This window comes from Thrips palmi, unplaced genomic scaffold (genome assembly GCF_012932325.1).
Source record: "Thrips palmi isolate BJ-2018 unplaced genomic scaffold, TpBJ-2018v1 HiC_scaffold_5, whole genome shotgun sequence".
NCBI lineage: Eukaryota > Metazoa > Arthropoda > Insecta > Thysanoptera > Thripidae > Thrips > Thrips palmi.
In genome coordinates this window covers 878174-892408 of record NW_023144632.1, presented here as the reverse complement: position 1 = coordinate 892408, position 14235 = coordinate 878174, and positions in this window count along the sequence as shown.

Sequence of the window (14235 nt, the reverse complement as noted above, 5' to 3'; positions counted from 1 at the left end):
CATTGAAAAATGTTTTGTTTTCAAACGCAATATTAAACCAAAATAGAAGCAGGACTAGTAGTCTTTAGGAACCGGTGAACTCTTATTTTAAGGAACTAGAGATAATCATGCAAATGAACAACTATTATGAAGTAACAGATCTAAGGAAGAGATAAGTCCAAGCAAGACTTTTACATGGCACTGCCGTGTGAAATAAGTAAACCGAAATTCAAATTCCAAGCCTTGCTACTAAATGAGTCAACAATATAAAAAATTCCAATGCTAATCGCATTGCACGGTGTTCCCGTTTCCATAACTGGTTGAAAATCGAGGAAAGCATGACAAGACAACCGCAGCCTTTGAGAGTATGCCAAACAATCCAACCTCAGCAACAATGGAGGGGCAGTTTCAATGGGCGCCTGTTCATTCTTTCAGCCTCGCGATTTTCGAAAGGGCGCAGACGGGAAGCATATTGGTGCCAACCCACGAAAATTAATTTGATGCGTCGTTTCTGCTACGAAATTTTTGGTAGTGACAGACTTTAAAGATGTTCCAACGTTGAGACACCGCGCAATGTGTTAGCATTAGCATTTTCAAATGTCACGTCGTTTAGATTTTTTTAAATGGGTGACTTTAAATTTTAACGGGTGGTACGATGGGACCATGCCGTTGCCATGGAGATTTTTTTTCATGTTTTGACCATTTGCTCAGAACATATACGATTTCTTGTTACTTTGATGAGCCAGGAGGTTTAGTTTTGAGGAGTGGCACATTTTTTATTTGAACCATTTTTTCATATCATTAACGGTTTTCGTTTTCGATTGTTGCAAATTTATGTTTTTCGCGTTTACGGAAAATTTCCACGATGAATTTTCGAAAAAAATTGGAATTTTCGTTTTTTTTTCATGGTTGAAATAGTTTAGAGTTGTTTATTTGAAAATCGGAGAGGGGGGGGGGGAAGAATCCACGGACCTCGGACAATAGGGGTTCTTGGGAACCCCTAAAAAGTCACATCAAACAGGTACAGGGTACAAGGGAGTAGCAAGTTTAAACTTAAAGACATGTTTGGCTTTACTGCCATTGATTACAAGGTAGGTTTACGCCAGACCGCGTCTTGTCGTAACAGGCTTCGCAATGTCTCGCTGCCTGTTTCTCCAATCCGCGCCTGGCGTACCTACCTTGGCTTGCGGCGGCGCTAGCCTGCCTTCGGCAGGCAATGGCTTCTCCATCGTCGATTTTCTTAACTTGTTGCGTGCTGGTGGGCTCTGCCCCCCGGACCCCCCTTCATTCTAGGTAGAGTTGCTTCATCTGCAGATAACTCGATCTTGATCCTTGTAACTTTTTCACTTGTCCGGGCTGGGGGGCTCCGCCCCCAGACCCCCCTTTCTTCAAGACAGAAGCAATCTGCCTACAGAAAACTCGATTTTTCGCCGTTTTTTCAGTGCTTTTCGGCTATAAAAACCGAACCAGTTGGGCTAGGATGGTGAAATTTCGCGTGTGCCGAGCCAAGGACATACCCAAAAAGTGTGCCAAATCTCACCGAGATCGGCCGAGCCGTTCAGGAGGAGTAGTGCGGACCGACACACACACACACAGACAGACAGGAAAAAATTTTCAACCCCACTGGAGTAACAGGCTTCGCTATCGCTCAGCTAATAAATAATAAAATATAACATTGAAAAATCAATTTTTTATTACAAATAAAACACAACTTCTTTCTCTATTTTACTCAACAACAAAAATCACATTCAGAAAAGGAACTATTTATGGGAAACTCCTTAACACTTCAAAATTAAACATACATGCAGTAGAAAATAAAGTTGAATTCTTATCCTACTACAGTAGGACGACAAGATGACAAGATAAATAATCACAGTTAACATTCTCATTTATCTAGTCAGTCTATTCAAAATCACTGTCACTGTCTCCATCACTTTCATCTTCATCAACCTCTTTATCGTCATCTTCTCTGTGAAATGGGTTTGCTTGTTTAAATTCTGCACCTTCGTACTCTGTTTCTAAGAAATTCTGAACAACATTAGCTTCAGGTACAATTTCAGATGGGGGATCATTTTCCTCTTCTTCTTCTATTTGGTCAACATTATTTTCAAGCCCAGGTCTCAAGTCAGTCCACTCTTTGTACTTGGCAACATATTGTTGAGAAATGTATCCTTTCTGTACATACCAATTCAAATCCCTACGAAGCAAGGGTTTAAGAGGAATCCTGCACTGCAGGAAATAACCACAACAAAGGTACACAAATTATTGGCAAATTTTTTATCAGAAATTTATTGTACTTTTCAAGTACAACAATTGTTGTACAAAGTACAATGGAGCCGGCGTGATGAGTGCTGGGCAGTCCAGGGCTCGTTGTGGTTTGTACAATTCTCGTTGTACTTTCTACAATCCCTGTTGTACTTTTATAGTACAGGTTTTGTTGTACTTTTGTTTCACTATCCACACTTTTTCTTGCAGTGTGGCATTGTAAGACAAGGAAGGCTTGACAGTTGCCCACTTAATTAGTCTCCCAACACCTCTTATCAAAATTAAGACTTTCTTCTCAGGCTGTGTCCAATTTAGCTTGTATTTTATGACACCAGCACCTGCATTTGGACTTAATGCAATTTCACGCACTTTGGAGGTCGGAATCTTGTCCCAATTGAGATGGGAGGCCAGATCTCTGTATGTGTATATCACTTTGTTTTAAGGTCATGAACTTGATAAGGTGGTTTCTTCACTTTGGCTGTTCGCATGTATGCATAATATTCAGTATGCCCTCTTCAAAAGATGGGGAGAAGGAACCTGGCAAAGGGAATAGTTTTTTGCGGCCCATATTCACGAATTTAACGAAGGGTTGAACGCCTGTTCCTAGCATAGACGATAAGAACGGGCGGCCGAAGCGGCCTCATTCTGCACTTCACGAGAAACGCTGACGTGCTCAATCAAACGCGATGTTGTCTCGGTCCTGCATGCTCAAAAGGTGTCTCTAGCGACCTGAATTGGCCGCATCACTATCAGACGCGTACTTGCAGAGCAGGACCCAATTATTCCCCGAGATGACGATAACTGTACCCTTGCCGATAACTGTATAGTTTACCCTTTATTTTTTTGGACTCGCAAGGCCCGTGCGTGCCTTCCCGATTTTTCAAAGGTACATTTACGTCATTTCACCGTTATTTCACGTTACTTAAAGGGACGTGTATCCTCCAAAATTTAAGTTGTTTGCCCTGCATGGCTGAACAAGCCACACCCCCTGGCATAAGTAATACCTGGGACGCAATTGCACTCCGCACTGCATAATGCATGCGCCCGCCTCGTCACAATGAACAGGAAACCGTCCCGCCAGTCTCTTCAGCGTCAGTGACAAGCCAGCAGCGTAGAGTGGGCATGACGACCTCACGGTGTGACCGGCAGGCAAGTAGGGATGATACCCAAACCGAAACGATACCAGGGCCGTTACGACAGCAGTTTGCACTAATGACGATAACTCAAAAAGTGTAGCACCTGCAAACAAGGGAACAGCATTTCCTTATTGATCAAGGCGTACCGGAGTTTTGTTCTAGTATGGACTAAGTCCAAATTTTGTTAACAAAACTCAGGGGAGCGGAATTTGGACTTGGCCCATATGAGAAAATAAGTCCGGTACGCCTTGATCAACAAGGAAAACCTCTTCCCTTGGTTTCAGGTACAACCTTTTCGAGTTTTAGTCATATGTGCAAACTGTTGTCATAACGGCCCTGGTATCTTTTCGGTTTGGGTATCATCCCTGCAGGCGTAAGACTGTTGCTTGAACAAGGTAGATGTACGCCACTCTACAAATCAAAGAGTGTACATGGTACGCTCTAACTGGAGCATGCCTGCAAGCACGCTCTAACTAGCGCATGCCTGCCAAGCATGCACTAACTAGTGCATACATGCCATGTACACGATAACTGAAGCGTACATTTACTGCCTAAGGGATAGGGAGTTTTCTGCATCAGGAAGCGTGTACATGGCATGTATGCGCTAGTTAGTGCATGCTTGGCAGGCATGCGCTAGCTAGAGCGTGCTTGCAGGCATGCTCCAGTTAGAGCATACCATGTACACTCTTTGATTTGTAGAGTACTCCAGAAGGTCAAGGTTTCCGCAAAGAGCCTTTCTCAAACATGAAATCAGAAGACGAACAAAATAAACACTTTTACAATAAGAGTATCAAAGTAACAAAATATTGTAGGTTAACTTACACCGGCACATTCTGATTTGGATTGGAACACGAAATGAGCTTGCACCAACCTTAGCCTTGGGCGCACAGTGGGACGAAATGCGAAAAAAAATCGTTAGAAGTGGTTTTCTTTTATAACTGAGTGGTGGGTCCTTCAAACATTTGAATATTGGAAAGGATGGTCTAGGCTGCCCAGAACACTTATTGGTCTGACAATATGACACGCGGGTGGGCCCCTACGGAGCTCTCGAGCTCTAAATTTGGCACATTTTGAGATTTTCGTGTGAATCTTATGCCTTCCGGCGGTCGTATTCTTTCGAGATAAAGGTATTATATTGTATGCTTTTGGAAGGCTGTACAGTAGGCTGGCGGAGCAAAATCTGACATTTAATTCGATTGTGACCGACTGATTTGCACTTTTGCTATCATATTGGTACCGATCGATTCGTCTTGAGACGCTCGATCGATCTGCTAACGTATTTTAGTGTACAGGGTAGTGTATCTTGCTGGCCATCGGGGCTCAGTCGGGGCTCGAGTCAGGGCTCAAGTCGTGCTCAAACGGGGCTCAGATCATCGGGGCTCGATCGGGATGGGGCTCATGTCGACCCTGCCTTTTTGATACACTCTAAATGTCTTACGAAGAAATTTCCCATAATACGAAGGAAATGGCGCAAGCATAATACGAAGGTGGTTTTCCTTCGTATTACGAATGTTTTTCTTTGTATCTTACAATGAAAAGCTAAAAAGATTCGTATTACGAAGAAATATTGCTTCGTATTATGCTTGCGCCGAATTCACTGTAACATACGAATAAGACAGGTCAAATTTCATTGTAAGACATTTAGAGTGTAGGTACCAAAAGTACGGGATTGCCGGGCAAAAAAGTACGGGATTCCCTGTAAAGAAAGTACGGTGTTGCCTGTAAAAAAAAGGTACGGTATTGCCTGTAAAAAAACGACGGTATTGCCTGTTAAAAAAAGTACTACGGTGAAGTCTGAAGTAATCAGTACAGGATTTACCGTGCTCTTTTATCGCAGTGTACCCCCTGCAGACGTTCCCAGCTTTCGTTTTTCGTGGATCCACACTCTAAATGTCTTACAATGAAATTTGACCTATGTTATTCGTATGTTACAGTTAATTCGGCGCAAGCATAATACGAAGCAATATTCCTTCGTAATACGAATCTTATTAGCTTTTTCATTGTAAATTACAAAAAAAACCTTCGTAATACGAAGAAAAATCACCTTCGTATTATGCTTGCGCCACACAGTGATGCAAAACGGTAAAAAGTCGCGCCAAAAGCACTTTTCGTTGATTTGGTCCATCCCTTAAGGGACTGACGTTTTTGAGCGCAGAAAAGATCGAACTACATGGTGACGGAACTCTTTTGTGCCACAATATGGGTAGGCCTATCTTTTTATGGCGCTGAAAGAGAGCAATTTGATGCAAAAACCAAATAGAGCGACATGCGGTGCGAAAACTGTTCGTTGAGGCGGCATCTGCAGAACAAAATGTAACATGTTGTGTGTTTTTGGAAAGCTGAGAGTTCAAGATATCCGCTACAATTGCTACAATTAACGGCAAAGCTCTAGGTCACTAAATATTCGCTGTAAAATAATAGCCAAATTTGTCATTTTTGTTGATTCCGAAGTGGAATAAGTCGAGTTGCGAACACTTGCGAACCGGTCAGTCACAGCCACATGGTAGTACCTGGGGCCAACTTTAAGGTCTATATGGTGTCAGGTTGCGAAAAGTTGCGCTTTTCGAAAAAATCGACTCATAAGTCGGCATTGTCACAAATGACTGGTCAACTTCCATTTCCCAAACTTAACCATAATCGTTTCCCCTTAAGTTCCAGCTTAAGTTCCTACCCTGTGGCGGTTGTACACGTTCAATCTCTTCAGAAAAGAAGTCAGCAACTAGCAACCCTAAAAACTTCTTTTCACAAAATTTGGTAGTGATAAAGCACAGCGTAGCAATGTTACCCCTAAACTACTACTCTACAAATCAAAGAGTGTACATGGTACGCTCTAACTGGAGCATGCCTGTAAGCACGCTCTAACTAGCGCATGCCTGCCAAGCATGCACTAACTAGCGCATACATGCCATGTACACGATAACTGAAGCGTACATTTACTGCCTAAGGGATAGGGAGTTTTCTGCATCAGGAAGCGTGTACATGGCATGTATGCACTAGTTAGTGCATGCTTGGCAGGCATGCGCTAGCTAGAGCGTGCTTGCAGGCATGCTCCAGTTAGAGCATACCATGTACACTCTTTGATTTGTAGAGTATAGCTCCGCCCCTGTGGTGGTCACACACGTTCCATCCTTTCAGAAATAATGTCAGCGACCCTTAAAACATCTTTGCACAAAATTTGGCAGTGATCAAGCGCAGCGTTACAGTGCTACCCCCTAAATAGTCCTAGATCCGCCCCTGTGGTGGTCGCATACGTTGAATTTCTTCAGGAATGAGGTCAGCGACCCTCAAAACCCCACAGCCTGAAAATTGGCAGTGATCAGGGCACTCTATAATTTTGCGCGACTTTTTTCGGTTTTGCATCACTGTGCGCCATTTCCTCCGTAATATGGGAAATTTCTTCGTAAGACATTTAGAGTGCAGGACGCTTGTTCGAACAATATCGATTGCATTGTTCAAATGGGGAACCTTAAATCTTCAACTAGGGTCAAAAAGGGGTATCTGAACAAAGCTGCCCATGCCGCGTGGAGCCTATTCAAAAAAAAACTGCCCGCGTGCACTTTGGCCAAAAACAGAATTTGACCCATTTTTACGAATTTTCAAGCCGCTGCAGCTCCGAAACTAGACCCACACCCAACAATTCCGAGATCGTAGCGTGTTTGGGCATGGTATGGACTAAAATTTCCGCTATTTGGTTTGGATTTTCACGACATGGGCATAGGCCGGAAAACTCAATGAAAATTGGTCCAAAAAGACTAATTTTCTGCGATTTTTCACACTTTTCACCACCTTTACCTAGTCGCATCTCAAATCCAAGTACATTTCCTGAATCCACACAGTTTTCCCTTTCAGAAACCGTGCGGGGAAGCATCGTAGCTTGAATAGTGACGGAGTTATCGGCCAAAACGTGAAAAAGTGCGAATTTGCTCAAACCACCTAAGTGAAGTTTTGGCTAAAACTTTGAGGGCGCTTTTCTCAGGAACTACTGGACCGATCTGGCTAAGATTTTGCACAGAATGTTTTTTTAATAAGGTCTACCTACAAAAAAATTTTCATCATGATCCGAAATGGTGACCTACAAATGTGGCTGATTTGGGATGGAATGCCCCTGTTTGTTTCCAGGCCCTCGTGCGTTCACGTCGTGCGCTCCTGGTTCAGTTACCTCCGCGTCCTGATGGAATTTGGTCACTAGTTGGAGCCTCGGACCTCCTTCTGCAAAGAATAGTCTAGAATAGTGGATTAGAGCAGTAAAGAAATTATGAAGTGCATGTAAACTGTTTTATTTCCGTCCCTCTTTCAAAATACAGTTCCACAATGTAGCTTTTGCTGAACCCATTCAAATAGGCACTTTTCATGCGACACCTTGGTCCCACCTTTTTAATGGGTGAATGAAAATTACCCATTTAATTGGGTTGCACTGGTCTGACCAATCGCAAAGCGTCCAAGTTCAGACTGGATTGTTTATTATTTGTTTTGCAAAGAAAGTTTATCCTAGATGGACGACTCAAACAAACTTTTGACGCTGGCGCTGAACACAATGGTTCCATCAGATTTGGCTTAGCTCCAGTAGTAGGCTCAGTGAATGCGAAGCCCGTTACCCCAGTGGGGTTAACAAGAGGTAAAGTAAAAGAGTTGAAAGGACTGGTGCGAAATATCAATGAACTGATATTGGATAAATGACCCGTCCTTTACAATTTTTTTTTCTGGATGAAGGATGTCTAGTGGTAATCAAAAGTGGCCTGGTGGTTGAATAATTGTTAAGCTCGAAATGAAAGTGGGCGAGTCCATGCTAAACCAACGAACTCTTGGAAATTCATCTCTTCGATATGGATGAAACTTTTTTTAGGGATAGGGGTCATTATGAAAAGATCCAACGTCAAAGGGTTTTGCGATATCTCTCCCCGTTTGGCTGTAATAACACAGCGAAGTTTTAACTTTGGTCAGAATCATGATATTTTCTTTATTTTTCTCCGTACTTACGGAAAGTTTTCAAATTTGTTCCGAGAATGGTTCTTTACGTTAAAAGAGCTGAGGAACACGATGGAAATAGTTTCGAGACGATTGGGTGAAGTTTTGATGTCGGTTTCTCCATTTAACGTGTTTTTTTTTTTTTTTTTTTTTTTTTCTTTTTCGAAAAATCGATGTTTTCAAAATAGCTCATCTTCGATTTCGATGTAACTTTCCTCACATGATCCTCTCACATATTGAATGAAAACCCTTAAAGGATTGGCACGTTCCGCTTGTGGATCATAAAAATGACACATATGCCGAAACGATTTTCGACCAGCCACGTCGTATTTTTCGTCCCGGTTTTCAACGTGACCTCTTGTTTAGGTATCACACTCAACATGTGGACTTAAACTGGACTCAACTTCTCCTCGCTGGCATGTGTACACACCTATTTAAGAAACAAGAAAAAACTGCAAATATAAGGTTTTTTCTTAATATTGAACTTGAGTTTCAAAACGACTCCTTCGTGTCCCGACGGAGATCTCTACGCCCAAGTGTACATTGGACTTTCCTCTACTAGGTCAACTTCAATCAAAGGCTCATCGAGGCTCCAACGGGAATGTGACGCGTCTAACGCCACCACTTTTTGCATAAATTCACAGATTCTGTCCTAATCTTTGTTCATAATCAAATATTTTTGCGTATTTTATCTGTTTTATGGCATTGGAAGCCATTTGCTTTCAATTGTCATTGTTTTCATGTAAAATCTGACGGTTTTTAAGAATTTTGTTTTTGGAAGTACCCTGTTAAGTCTGCTCACCTATTTTTGACCTAGAGTCTGTTTCCAAATGGAAACTGGTGGCGCAAAAATAAGTTTTTTTAAACATTTTTTGTCAATTTTGCAAGATATACTTCCCTGTACACTTAAATAAGTTAAAAAATCGATAGAGCGTCTCAAGACGAATCGATCGGTACCAATATGATAGCATAAGTGCAACCCAGTCGGTCACAATAGAATTAAGTGTCAGACTGTGCTGCGGCCGCTAAGGGTCACAAGACCTCACGAGAGGATGTCGTGGGTCTAGCGGAGATGCAACGAAGGTCGCAGGGGTGCGGCGGACCTTTCAATTGCCTTAACAGAGGGGTTGCCGAGGGTCTTAAGTGGCTGTCGTGGTGGCCTGCGTAACAGTGGATCTTGCGGCTGTCTTCGGGAGGGTGGCGCCCTTTTACGTGGTGTCAAGGAAATGTATGACGGACAAAACTTGATAAGTGTTTTCTGCGTTTGAAATCATGCACATCAACTGCACCAAAGTGGCGCAAATTGTTTGCCGCGTGTTTGACCACCTGAAGTTGGCTAAAACGGGGCCCTGTGTTGAAATTCTTCCGGCTTCGTGGCCCACTGTGCGCCAGCGCCACCTGGTCCAGCGGCCCGAACGGCTGCGAGGGTCCCGAGCGGCCCTTGTAGTTAGCACCGGCTGGTTCGAAAGAAATCTGAGCTGGTCCCGAAATCGTTGCGCACTGGGCGGAAATTTTGAAAAAGCTTCCCTTTTCAATATTTTGTTTCGTCTTGTTTAATGTTGTTCCTATAGAAAGTCATTATAAAAGAAAATTATTTGCGAAGATTGGAGGCAGTTGTCATTTAAAAATACCCTCCGCGAAAGTTCTTTTTTGGCCCGCCCTTCTATTCAAAAAATAGGGGGAGGGCCTATGCATTTGCCTTTGTGTCTGTGTGTTGTTGTTGTTGTTGTTGTTGGCGTCTGTGTACAAGGAAGGTGTTGAGCTAGAGTAACCAGATTTGGAGGGTACTTCAGGAGTACCGTCGAAACAAATAATCCGGTGGTGCAAATCCCGTCCGGGTCGCACAAGGGCTGCTGCAGGTGCATCATGGTTTACATGAGCGGGAGGGGGATTTCCGCCATTATTGGTGCTAGCAGGGCACATAGGGGTATTTTTGGAATCGGGGCGACGAGACAAGATGAATGGACCTGGTCCCGACCCAATCAGCCGCTTTTACAAGTTGGCCAGATCAGGATCTTCAAAAAAGGGGGTCGACCGACTAAAAAAATTTATTGCAGATTTCGATTGGTCTCAGCAAGACCTTTTCAACGAGGGGTCGGAAAGGGGGTCCAGGAGCCCGACTTCGTCTATTAGTCACATCAGGATCTTGAAAAAAGGAGGTCGACCGGCTGAAAATTTTTACTCGAGTTTTCGATAGGTCTTGGCAAGACCTCTTCGACGAGGGGTCGGAAGGGGGGTCCAGGAGCCCGCCTTTTTGGGAAAAAGTGCGACGGACTCGTTTTGCGCTCCTGCTGTGCCTCTATTGCAAGGAGTTGCAGTAGCATGGCAAATAGGGGTATTTTCGGAATGAGGGCGAAGAGACAAATGAAATGGGCATATTCTAAGGACAGTTGGAGTAAAAAATGTAAGGACTATTCCATATTGTAAATAGAAGGGCGGGCCTAAGTCACGATGCACAGTGGGCTGAGATCCGTAAAAACGACATTTAATACCATTTTTTCAAAATCGTTTTTTGGATTGGCTGTGAGTGAGTTAATGTTCAGAAAGGTCCACTCTTGAAGAAAATGGACATGCCAGCCCAAAAACCTAGCCGTATCACAGTGAAAAATTCCCGCGAAAACTTGGTTTTTTACGGTTACCGAGCTAGTGCCGCGGAGCACAAAAATTGCACATTCCCCAAACCCCTTTCCGACCAGGCAGGGCAAATTTTTTATCCCGGTTTTCGGCAGAATCTATTGTTTGGGTATGCAACTCGAGATGAAGACAGAATGTGGACTCATTTTGGCCTTGGTGGCGTAAGAAGACACATATTTATAAATTTAGGTAAATATGCGAATTTTCATTTATTCCCAATATTCAATTTGAGTTTCAAAGCGACTCCTTCGTGTCCCGAAAGAGATCTATACGCCAAAATGTTCCTTGGACCTTCCTCTACAAGATCCAAATTCTATCAAAGGCTCATCGAGGCTCCTCTCGGATTGCGACGCGTCGAAAGCTAGCTCTGTTCGTCATTTCGCCGCGCCGCCGCAACGACAGGTGGCGCTGTTGACGCTGCTGCTTGCGCGCGCCACTGCCACCGCGTCGCCGCAAAAATCAGGAAGTCACGCACGCATATCTCTGCAAGTTTCTAGGGTATAAGATTTGCATGCAGTGACTGGACTGGACACTGGACAGGTATGTTTGAGTGTTAACGTGAGACATATCCGTGCGTACTCGCTCTGCCATCGCATCAGACAAGTATCATTAGACAAGTTAAAACTTTCTGTGCAGTGCTGTGGTTCAGTTTATCTTAGTGTGTCTAGCGATGGCATGTGTAACCCACTGTAAACACCTAAAAGTTTGTCTGAAAACGGCAAAAAGGTTAGAAAACACGAAGTTAGAAACACGGACTTTTTAAAAAAAATTCAGGCTGTTACGGTTGTTACGGATATTACGCATGTTACGCAGGAGTTTGGGGGTGAGGGTGGAGACTTGTGGGGATTCTATTAGCCTTGCACTTCCTGTTCGACAAATTTTACATGGGATGTTACTGTTTTGTAGGGTAGCTAGGACATGACCCAAGTTTCTCGCCTGGAGCTGTACCAAATTACTTTTGTTGTTATTATTTACTTTTTTGTTGATTTCATTTTGTTTTTATGTTTTTCCTTGCGACGAACTTATTTCGACTAGTCCTTGGCTACCAAGTTAATAATGTGGTGTTAAAATAAATTTATGAACACTTTTTGGTCTTATTTGATGAAACCCGTCCTCTGAAAATTTAGGCACATAGTCAGATCGATAGAGCAGCGGCTCAAGACGAATCGATTGGTACTGGTTTGACTGCTGTAGCACCATCCGTTCGGCCACAGTCGAATTAAATGTCACATTTCGCTCCCTCAGCCCACTGTGCCCAGCCTCAACAACTTAAACAGTGACAAGGGTCAAGATCGTGTTATCTGTAGATGAAGCAACTCTATCTAGAATGAAGGGGGGTCTGGGGGCGGAGCCCCCCTGCATGCAACAAGGTAGAAGTAACCGAGGTGGACGAGCCATTACCTGCCGAAGGCAGGCTAGCGCCGCAGGCCAAGGTAGGTACGCCAGGCGTGGATTGGAGGAACAGGCAGCGAGACATCGCGAAGCCTGTTACGACAAGACGCGGTCTAGCGTAAACCTACCTTGTACCCTAACTAAGAAGCCCAGACCAACTGCAAGTTTGAGTGTTCGCAGTGGCCTGTATGTTGTGGTGAGACTGGCAAAAAATAGGTATATAGCAATGGTGACAGATGTATACGCTGAAGAATTGGAAATTGACGTGTCCCTATTAATGCCAAAGCTTCCTGCTAAGGAATTTAAGTGGCCTGAAGAAATAAAGAGTGCAACCATCCCTATGCCTCATGTACTCTGTGATTTAGTTTTAGAGGACAATAATGAAAAACTTGTGCTATCCCTCAGTGATGAAGAGAAGCTGTATTCTTTGAGAATCATGAAAAGACCTCGCCAATAATCATTCTTATAAATATTTCAACATTGCTGCACTCTTCTCGCAGAACTGGCAAAAGGTCTTTTTACATTTATACTGCATTGTATGTAACCCATATTTAGTTGAAGTTGGGAAATTTTACTGTAACATATTTTTGTGTGCTATTATCTTACATATTTGTTGGGATAGAGAACATTAACATGGGGAATTTTTGATCTCATTTATGCTATATGATTGTCAAAGTTATTTCTTAAATAAATTCCATCAGTTTTGCTGTAATCTTCTGAAGTTAATTCAATTTCACTGAAAGCATCTGAAACCAAGAACACCTACCAAACACAAAAAAGATGAGAGCTCCACTGGGACAAACTCCTGCCAACGGGTAATGTAGGGCTCTAGCCCCTGCGCGTCGCTGGATAGGCAACCCGTCACGCGCGCCTGCTTGACGGGTCTGCCTATTCTGGATCCTCACAGGCGCTGAAGTGCTGCGCATTCGATTCCAAGGTTTTGCATCGCGGCGTTCGCACCACGTGACTCTGGATAGTAAGGGACATTGCCGATGGGATGCTAGAAGAAAATACAGTCCTTCGGAGTCAAAAAGCGTAAAAAATTGAAAGGAAAAAAAATGCTCAACTTTGAAAGTCTGCCATTTCTAAACGGTTTGTCGGAAAAATATGGGATTGCGCTCATTGGATTCCTTGGTTCATTCTCTAAAGTAAAGACCCCCCGGGAACCCTCTCAGAAGAATTTTTGACCGTTTCCCCAAGATTTGGGACTTTTTTGGTAACTGTTCGCAGTTTTTTGCCAATATCTCCTGAATTATGGGTCGTAGCTCAATTCCGGACCCAGATTTGGATTCCTTGGCTCATTTTACGTCTGGAAAACCCTATCTCAGCTTCCTGGTGCAAAAACTGTAGAAAAATTAAAAAAGTCCCAAATTTAAGTCAAAAAACTCAAAAATATAGAAAAACGGCTATAGATTGGTCAATAAATTTTTGCCGGATCTGCTACTCCGGCTTTTGGCATCTCTCTAGGGTACTAAAACACCCACCAAAAATGAGCCAAATCGGAGAGGTGAAATCCAACTCTGTCACCTCTTATATATTCTATTGCTCAAGGTAAGAAAAAAACTGCGCTAGGAGAAAAAAAAGTCTAGAGATAGTATGCAATTAGTCTAGTAATCAATTTGGCCGGACCGTCCGCACCTGAACAACGGGTCATTTGTTCTTATTTTCCGGAAGGGGTGTATCTGAAGTCATATAAAAGAATAACTTCAAACAGTCCGTCTTTACTTCTTTTCTTTCACACTTTATTTCTCCACACTATAAAACGGAAATTTTCAGACAGTGGTAAGGGCAAAAAGGAAGGTTCAGTGCATCCAAGACCTGCCCGTGGATACACACCTGAGGCCCTGATCAGGTCGCTCTGTCT